At 53.2% G+C, this 10,386-nt stretch overlaps 1 protein-coding gene and 1 long non-coding RNA gene across 3 annotated transcripts in view; one reads left to right on the top strand and one right to left on the bottom strand.

Moving 5' to 3' along the window:
• LOC133338994 (uncharacterized) overlaps positions 1–10,386 on the bottom strand; it is a 227,763-nt gene that overhangs the window by 177,023 nt on the left and 40,354 nt on the right. The window lies entirely within an intron of this gene.
• LOC133339000 (uncharacterized) lies at positions 1,556–7,079 on the top strand. Of its 2 annotated transcripts, none has more exons than XR_009754656.1 (2): positions 1,556–2,288; positions 2,409–7,079. It is a non-coding gene; the product is annotated as an uncharacterized LOC133339000 (long non-coding RNA). The 2 variants fall into 2 exon arrangements; XR_009754657.1 differs by having other exon boundaries at positions 1,556–2,291.

Below are 10,386 nucleotides of genomic sequence, written 5' to 3'. Positions count from 1 at the left end.
CTGCTTTATTATTTGTCTTCACCCAGAAACCAATTATAAAAATACATTCGTATATAACCGAATGTACACGTGGGGTTTGAACTGTACATGTGTTCGTTTGCAGGCGGCAGGGGCTGGAACTCACAGAGGGACCTGGGTTTGATGCCCAAACTTGGGCCACTTTCTCCGTGGAATGTGGAGTGTGTTCTACCCCCCCCCCCCGTTTTATCCTGCATTGGTTTCCAAAATCAGAATAATTATTTAGACTGGATGAAGAGGAATCCTATAAGCTATGAAGCTCTTCTTTCACAGATATGCAGTTGAGGCACAGGGTCAGCAAGTTACAACAACAAACAAAAGAAAATGAGTGCAAAGTGTAAAAATGTAAGCAAGTCACAAAATAACTGAGCATATAAGCACAAAGTACGTAAAATCCTGCCAGTTTTTCAACACTAAATACAAATTTAGGGTTGTTACGGGAAGAAAGGCGGACAAACACAAGGGTGTCTGGACCCACACACGGGTGTCTACATCCACGTCCGCATCGGTTAACCCTGGGGGGGCATGGGGGCGTTGTGATCCCCCATAGCCCCACCCCTCGGAGAGGATTCTTATAAAAGGCGGGGAGCCAGAGGGCTCGAGGCCAGTGTGTTAGACGCTTACCAGAGAAGACTGAAGACCGGCAGAATAGGCCCTGGAACTCCCCTGGCTCGCTGTCCTTGTCAGGGCCGAGCAGGGCAAGTGGCGCGGCCCCAAGAGCTCCAGGACCGCTGCTCTTGTAAGAGCACGGCCTGGTTAGCTGGGTGCCGGGATCCGTGCTTGACCAGGGCCGGATCAGATAGCCTCCCCTAGCACTCATAGCGGAGGACTGGGAATAGGAGAAGTCAGGGGATAGTGCTAGGGGTGTTTCCCATTGAGTACGGGTGAAGGGGCCATTACCCCTTCAAGTATTGTTACCGCCTTTTGGTTAAATAAAAGAGTGTGCCTCAACTACGTCGTCTGTCTCCCTGAGAACTCACTACACTTGTATAAGTGTAGTGTATCGTGTAGTGTATCGTGTCGTGTATAGTGTAGTGTGTAGTGGTAGTGTGTAGGTTAAACGTTGAGTTTTATAAGGGCACCACGGGGTGACCAGCCCCTCCCACCCAGCCCCACCCCCTCCCACCCCCCACCCAGCCCCACCCTCCCCACCCAGCCCCTCCCCACCATCCCCTCCTCCCCCAGCCCCTCCCCACCCTCCCCTCTCTACCCAGCCCCACCCCTCCACCCCCACCCTCCCCTCCCCATGCACGACAGACAATCCCTGGTGGGCAGTGTGGAACCTGTTGTTCCTACCGGTATAAAGTGTGAAATATCTGAACCGGTCCTGGGCCTCCCCTTGATCGACTCAACCTCAAATGAGTACCTGATACAGTGGGTACACATCACCACGAGGGAGACAAATGCGTGGTGTTGGCTACCCACTCCCCTGTGTACTGTGCCCGTTCTCTGTAGGTCCTCACTAACACCACTTGCCTCAAAAATTGTTAAGGCTATGAGGGGGGATCTTTGTCTTGTACAGTGGCATTGGCTACGTATAAACTGATACTTTGAATGGAGTTTATAATACAGCATGGCCTACGTGTAACGCATCATATACCATGTAGACAGCACCATGAAAGTGTGTGCCGTATAATACAGAGTATGTGTAAAGGAGCATAGCCTGTGCACGTACTGCAGAGTTACTTTGAACTGAAACGTGGCATGGCCGTTATGTGTAGAACAGCATTTCTTGTGTATATGTAGTGGGTTCCCACGGAGACTGGAGACGTAGCTTAGAGGCAACACGGTTTATTTAAATCTTATAACAGAAGCCCCTTTTACTCCCACTACTTGGGGAGGTATGGCCTCCGGGCTAACGTGCCCTATCACTGGGGCTACGGGCTCTGAGTCCTCCGACTAAGGGTGGCCTAGGGGAGGCTATGCTGACCCGACCCAGCCAAGGTGCGGGTCTCAACCACTGGTCCGTGCTCGGCCCCGCCCCTTAAAAGGACGTCGGGTCCCAGGGTCCCAGGGTCCTAGCCTAGCCGGTCTTCAGTCTTCGTCTTCAGAGCACTGCCTCGGGCCGTCCTGGGGTCCGTCTTTTATACCCACCTCGGGGACTCTCCACCCCCGGTACCGCCCCCTTTCTGGAACCTTCCAGGTGGCTTTGGAATAACCCCCCAACCCCTCACCTGTGGTCGGGGGGGGGGAACTCGGCCTCTCAACGGTCCCGGTTCTCTCTCTAACTCACGGTGGCACCCCCTGCAGACTCGTGCCCGCAACTACAGGTGGTGTGTGCTTTGCATTTCCGACGCTACATATACAGCAAGAAATACTCTACATAGAGAGAGCATGGCATCTGTGTGTGTGTACTGCATGACACACGGTGTACGGTGTGTAATCCACAGTGATGGGCTGCTGCTGCTGCACCTGTTGACGTTGATGTCGGGGCAGGCAGAGTCCTCGCTCCGGGTCCCCGTGGCGTTGCTCCGGGGGAACGTGCAGAAGAAGGCGTTGGCCAGGAGGCAGGCGGCCTGCTCCTGAGACATCGTCAGCATCAAGCCGGTGTCCCGGCGGAGCAGCGGCAGGGGCTGGGGACACGTGCGGTGCACAGGGCGCAGCGACGTCACACGCGGCAACGGGTGGCACGGGGTTGCAGAGGAGCAACGGCGCAATGGTAACACCGATGCAGAGCACTGAGCCTGCAGCACTGGGATGCTGGGGTCTGGATCAAGGAGTTATGAAATTCACGTAAAACAGATGATTGTTGTACACGTGAGGTTAATGCTGCAGCCCTGCAATTACTTGCTCATGCAACTGCTGGTGAAAGAACCTCCACTAGAGGGAGGTCTAGAGTGCCGATCCGGTGGGTATGTTTTGGCCAACTTTTCCACACTGACCATTCGTCTTGAAAGAGGTGGGAGTACTCGCCATTTATCCCACTGCACGCGACCCACCGATGGACTGTGGGTGGACAAAACAGGGAATTGTAAGAATCCTGGTCAATGTTTTCAAGGCCAGGCTGGGAGATCGAACCGCGACATTTGAAGTCAATCGTGACAACCATCCCACAGTCATGGCAGCAGCCCTTTTGCAGAAATAAAATAAAATATTGGAGAGGGCTTCACACAAGAAACAAGAAGATTTAGTGGTTTGGATGTGGCTCTCCAATGAGTACAGATAGGGTACCACAAGTAGCGGTGCATACTCGGGCACAAAGAAATAGAAGCAGAGACAAAGAATGAGATAGATCGATGCAATAAAGAATTGGCAGTGGTGCACCAAGCACGACCCCTTGCTGAGCGCTGCAGCAGCAGCCCCCCCCCCCACCCCCGGACCCCTCCCCCACCCTCCACTTCTCACCCTGACGCCACACAACCCGTGGGTAGGCGATGCCCTCTGGTGGACAAGGCGCGGTACAGGCGGCAGCACGAGACGCCAGCAGCGTTGCGCTGCCAGGGTTACTCACCCGAACACCTCCGTACACTTACACACACCTACACACACCTCTATACACCTCTATACACTCACACACACCTACACACTTACAAAGACAAAGATCCCCCGTATAGCCTTAACAGACTGTAGAGGCAAGTGTTGTTAGCGAGCACCTATGAAGGCCGGAACGGTACACGAGGGGGTGGGTGGCCAGCACCACGCCCGACCGCCTTTGTCTCCCCAGTGGCGATGTTTACACACCGCACCAGGTACTCATTTAAGGCTGAGTCGACCTAGGGGAGGCCCAGGACCGGTTCAGATAATCGTCACTGGTGTTAGCCGTGAGTGGGAATCGAACCCGGGTCGCCAGGTTCATAGCGCAGCGCGCTAACTGCTACACTACCGCTCCCCACACACCTACACACACACACCTCTACACACTTACACACCTACACACACACACACCTATACAACAACAACCGCCATTCGCCACTAAGTGGCGGTGACGTCACCACGACGCTTGTGCCAGGCCAAGTGCACCTTGAGGCCACGTGAAGTGTCGAACGCCCGCTGGCAGGAGGTCACGGGGCAGACCCAGCAGGTGCCACGGGTCGACTGACCGAGATGACCGAGATGACTGGCTGATGCACCACCTGTGGCCCCCTACTGTACCAACTTGCTGTGCTTTAGCCACCCGGCGCTCCGCTCGTTGTTGTGAGCGTCGCTCCTCCACCCTCCGTTGTTGTTGGAGGGCGACTGCCTCCAACTGCCCAGTAGCGTCCTTCACGAGCCTCCTCCACTGAGGCCGATCTTGATACCGCTGGTACCAGTCATCGGCAAGTCCACTCAGCTCCACGTCCTCCTGTACCACATCACTCCATCTCTTCTCTAGCCCGCGCCGCGCCCGTTTAGCCCCCTTGATTTTAGGCATGCAGTAGCTGGGCATGCGTGCTACATGACCCAGCCAACGCAGCCTTGCCTGCCGGAGGAACTCACCGATGGGACTTTGCCCAGATCTTTCAAGGATTTGTGAGCTCCTCACACAATCCAGCCTGGTTAAACCCAGGATGGATCGTAGGCAGGCCAGCCTAAATGTTTCCAACCGACGAAGTTGCTCCATTAGGGGGGTCCACGTTTCGCAAGCGTAGAGAAGGGAGGGAATGACCGTGGCCGAGAAGACCTGAAGCTTCGTGCGGAGGTAGCTTCCACACAGCGTTACGCAACCGATGAAAAGATAATGCCGCTCGACTGATTCGGAGTGAGACCTCTGCTGATAAACTGGAGCCGGTCATAAGCACACTGCCCAGGTATGGGAAACTCTCCACTCTCTCCACAACTGCCCCATCACCGATTGGGAGTTGTGGGGGTGGAGTGTCTGATGGTACAAAATACCCAGGCAGGTGCTTAGTTTTGGTGGGGCTGATGGTAAGACCCCACCTCTTAGTGGCACGCTCCAGTTTCAGCAGCAGCGTCTCCAACTCCTCTTCTGAATGAGCAGCTATTACCAAATCATCGGCATACATAACGTGGTCGATCAGCCTCCCATTATATCTGTACCAAATGGAAATTCCCCCGGTACAGATATTGAAGGCTTCACGAACTACGCAGTCGAAATAGATGTTAAATAATGTGGGAGCCTGAGGACATCCCTGTCGCACCACAAGGTGTACAGGGGAAGGCTCTGATTCCCGGCCACGTAGTTTTACCCGGGCCCGCTCACCATCATGAAGGTCCTTAATGATCGTGAGCAGAGGGTCAGGGACTCCGAAAGCACGAAGAACAACCCAGAGCCCAGGCCTACTGATGGTATCATAGGCCTTGACCAGGTCAATAAAGCAGAGATGAAGGTCTTGTTGGAATTCCTACACCTCTGCTGTAGCAGACGGACAGAAAATATGGCATCTGTACAGGACCGCCCTTTCCTGAAACCGCATTGGGGTTCTGCAAGCCTCTCCTCAGCGTGCCTAGCAAGGCGATGTTGAATAATCCTTGCCAGGACCTTTCCCGGCACACTTAGGAGTGAGATGCCTCTGTAGTTGTTACAGTCTGTGCGGTTCCCCTTCTTAAAGAGGGGGACCACCAGGGCATCCTTCCAATCCTGCGGTACCCGTCCAGCGGTCCAGACTGTTGTTATGATGTCATATAGGGCAGTCTGTGCACAAGCGCCACCCTCCCTCAGCATTTCGCTTGGGAGATCATCTCTGCCCAGTGCCTTTCCTGGTCTCAGACTCCGGATCGCCTTCAGTACTTCCTCAACAGATGGCACCTCAGCCAGCCACTCACAGGGGGTGACCTCCTCCAATATTTGAGGCACCGCAGCCTCAGCAGGGTTATCCCCACTTTGTGCCATGATGTTTTCCTGGCTGAGAGATTTTCCCTCTCCCAGGACCTCACACACACCTATATACACTCACACACACCTACACACACACCTCTAGACACTTACACACACCTACACACACACCTCTATACACACACCTCTATACACTCACACACACCTACACACACCTCTATACACTCACACACACTGACACACACCTCTATACACTTGCACACACCTACACACACACACCTCTACACACCTACACACACCTATACACACACCTCTATATACTTACACACACCTACACACACACCTCTATACACTTACACGTACACACACCTCTGTACACCTAAACACCTACACACACACCTCTATATACCTAAACACCTACACACACACCTCTATACACGTACACACACCTACACACACCTACACACACACCTCTATACACTTACACACACCTACACACACCTCTATACACTTACACACACACCTCTATACACTTACACACACACCTCTCTACACCTAAACACCCACACACACACCTCTATACCCTTACTCACACCTACACACACACCTCTATACACGTACACACACCTACACACACACCTCTATACCCTTACACCTACACACACACCTCTATACACGTACACGCACCTACACACACACCTCTATACACTTACACACCTCTATACACCTAAACACCTACACACACCTCTATACCCTTACTCACACCTACACGCAGGAGGAGGTGGTAGTGCGGGAACGAAAGGGCCTGGCTCGTGCGGCGAACGCGATCCATGCGCTCCTCCGCAGCATGATGCTGTTTTGTTGCGACCGGTCGACCGCACAGTTGGGGTGATGGAGGTGGTGCGGTGCTTACCATGACCGCTATCACCACACGCACCACACCATCTACCCAACCACCCCGTGATACACACCACACACACCCCACTCACACCACACACACCACACACACCACTCACACCACACACACCACACACACCACTCACACCACACACACCAGACACACCGCACATACCGCACACACTACACACACCACACACACCACACACACCACTCACACCACACACACCACACACACCACACGGTTCCCCGGAAAGACGGTGCCACTGGGACCGCAGCCGGGGAAGGAAACTGAGCAGCAGATGCCAGGACTGGACTGGACAATGACTGCTGCCAACGGACTAACTCTGTTCAGAGATAGGATCAATCCAATGTATTATGTAATACTTATCATTGTTGTTTTTATTATTAACGTCATGACATGAACTTATGAGGAAACAATGTAACTTTGCATTGCTTGTGAGTGCTGCCTGGGTTTGTTAATGTGCCTTGGCTCGTGTGCAGTGTCCCGGCTGTGTGTGCGGCGGTACAATGACAACTATGTCATGAGAGAAGTTTCAGGCAATGGCCCTTCTTCAGAACGTGTACAGGCAGTGGTGGGAAAAGATAATCAGGCGATTCGTCTGACACATCCGCCCCCTAACTGCCCCTCTGCCAAGCTGCTCCGCTGTCCTGCTGCCCCAATGCCCTCTGCCCCACTGCCCCACTGCCTCAATGCCCTTATGCTCCGCTGCTCCACTGCGCTGGTGCTACTCTGCCCTAATGCCCCGCTGTTCCATTGCCCCACTTTCCCACTGCCATCACATCCATCACGAAGCAGCGAGACGTCCACACCACCTCATTAAATATTACCCTGATGTACACGCAGAGAGAGAGAGACCCTCGTTAAACATTAAATACTGGAGGGGGCTGCTGTGATGCAATGGCTCGTAAAATTCACTGGCAATAGAGAGATTGCTGGTTCCACCTTCTGGCACAGCAGTTGAAACAAATGGTCGAGTACTAATAGGGGTTTTCCCATTTTTTTCTGGCAACAAAACTGACACCTTTTGCAAGGCATCATGTTTACATTAACCACAATACTTGCAGTCAAATGTTGCCAGAAAAAAGGGGAAAATCCCTATTAGTATATTTTGATACTGGCGAAGGAGGTCCCAAAATGGTCGAGTATCTTAAGTTCCCCTGCCTCTGTCCGCCAAACAGTACAACTGGGTACACCAAAATCGAGTGGCAAGTTGGGTGGGTAGGTGCTGGATGAGTGAGTGCATCGGTGTGTGGGTAATTGGATGAGTTGGTACCTGGGTAAGTGGATGGTAGGTGGTTGAATGGGTGGATGGGTAATTGAATGAGTGGGTCGGTGTGTGAATGAGTGGGTGGCTGGGGGTGTGGGAGGTGGATGGATGAGTGGGTAATTCAGTGTGTAGATTGGTGGATGTGTGAATGTGTTAATGAGTAAGTTGGTGGTTGGTGAATGATTAGGTGGGTGGATGAGTGCGTGGGCGGGTCAGTGAGTTAGTTAAAATGAATGAGTGGTTGAATGGGTAATTAAATGAATGGGGAGGTGGATACATGATTTGGTGCTTGGGTGGGTCAGTGGGGAATTGAGCGAGCGGGGAATGAGAACGTGGGTGAGTGGATTTTTGAATGAGTGATTGGGTGAGTTCGTGAGTGGATATTTGAGTGAGTGGTTGGATGGGTGAGTGGGTAAATGAGTGGGTGAATGAGTGGTGGGTTAATGGGGAGGTGATTGGGTGGGTGGGTGAGTGGGTGCGTGAGTGGGTGGGTGAGTCGTTGAGTGAGTGGTTGAGTGGGTAATTTAGTGAGTGGGTGAATATGTCCGTGGGTAATTGCGTATTTGAATGATTGAGTGATTGGGTGGGTGGGTCTGAGGACCAGACACGGTTGTGACCACTCCGTCCCCGTCGAGCGCCTTGCTGGCCTTCATCGGGGCTCACTACCAACACGAGCTGCCCTAGATATGTAAATGAGAATCAAAATCTGAATACGTAATCATACTGGAGGAATCCGATGAGCTATAAAGCTTTCTTCAGAGATTTCCAGTAGGGGACGGGTTTGAACGTTACAGCAACAAACAATCCAAAAAATACGATCGGAGTGCAAGGTATAGGAAGAGTAAACAAATCAGTAAAAAAGTTACTAAGCAATTTTTGTTATCTTATCAGGTAAAATCCAATGAGGTATTAGCTTATATTTCAGAAGCCACTTGACCACAAATGATAACTCATGTCTGGGGGCAGCTATTGAAGGCAGCCTGAGATGAACATGATGTATGCTGAACTTCTTTCGCACCGTACATAGCCAACCGTGCTAATCCGAAGTGCCGGGGAAGGACAACAACAGTAATAGGTTAGGGACAGGGCTATAGGGTCAGGGCTATAGGATGTAGGGGCACTGCAGGTTCTCCACAAGGCACGTGATGCCCTCTAGTGGACGAACGCACAACTACAGCTGCTGATGTTGCTGCTGCAACGCAAGGAACAAGACAAGCGGGCTGTACAGCCTCCACATCGCCACTTCTCCACGCACACAAAGCGAACCTTCTCAGAGTGCATCTCATCATCAACATTAACTCAGCGCAAACAGCACCCTGAAACAGGCTTCGTCTCTCAGTGTCTCATCAGCAGTCAGGCTCGCTTGAACCAACACTGGTGAACTGCCAGATGTTACTGACAGGGAACCACTCTGTTAGACGAGCCTTTTGCCCGTCCAAGGACGGGTGTTTTGCAGTAAATGTGAAACTTGCAAGCGACAAAGCAGACCGCGACGTGATATTCATTGCATCCATTCGTGTGCAATCTGTAAGGCCGCGGTGACACGAACCTATTTCATTTACAGGTTATCATCCCTTGTTCATCATGACGTCCTTTTTACTTTGATGTCTCAACTGCGTTATGGAGATTGCGTGACGTCAGGGTTGTTCTGCCTTTGTCGTGAGGGTTGTGAGTTGACGCCGAGGAGGGGGGAGGAGGCGCCTCGGCTCCCCATGTGGAGTGACGTCACCCACTATTATGAATGGGGGGGGGGGTGTCCATGTGGAGGACGTCACCTGCTCATGAATATTAATGAGGGGGGCTGGTGGATGTGGAGTGACGTCACGAGCGTTAAGGATAGACATTCCTGGGTGATGAGAGTAGATCTATGGGCCTGCTTCAGCACAGGACCGTGTAGCGCAGTGGCAGGAGCCTGGCGCTGCTGCTGCTGCTGCCGCCACTGCGATGCACGGCGGAGACGCAGCGCCCTCTCGTGGGCGAGTCTCTGGGGCTGCAGATTATTGGGTGAAGCTGCGTTGGCAGCGACGCACGAACGCAATTCAAGACGACAAACTCAACACATTGGCCAATCACCCTGTGGCCTGAAAGAACCTCGACAGGCGGGAAAGTCGCGCCATGGGACTTGTGTCCAGCCCAGCGGCTCTCCTCGTCACCAGCGGGGGGACGACCTCGCGAGAAAGCCGCCTCGTCCCGCGACCTCTGCAGCTGGTGGTGGTGGAGGTGGTGGGGTGGAGGTGGTGGTGGATGTGGTGAGAGGTGTTGGTGGTGGTGGAGGGTTGGTGGTGGTGGTGGTGGAGGGGTGGTGGTGGTGGAGTGGTGTGGTGGAGGTGGAGGTTGTGGTGGTTGAGGTGGTGGTGAGGGTTTGGAGGTGGTGGTGGATCGAGGTTGGGTGGAGGGTGGTGAGGAGGTTGTGAGTGGTGGAGGAGGTGGTGGTTGGAAGGTGGTGGAGGAGGTGGTGGTGGAGGG

Source organism: Lethenteron reissneri, unplaced genomic scaffold (genome assembly GCF_015708825.2).
Source record: "Lethenteron reissneri isolate LAM-NWPU_2019-01 unplaced genomic scaffold, ASM1570882v1 scaffold_1639, whole genome shotgun sequence".
In the NCBI taxonomy this organism is placed as follows: domain Eukaryota; kingdom Metazoa; phylum Chordata; class Hyperoartia; order Petromyzontiformes; family Petromyzontidae; genus Lethenteron; species Lethenteron reissneri.
This window is presented reverse-complemented; position numbering and strand designations above follow the sequence as displayed.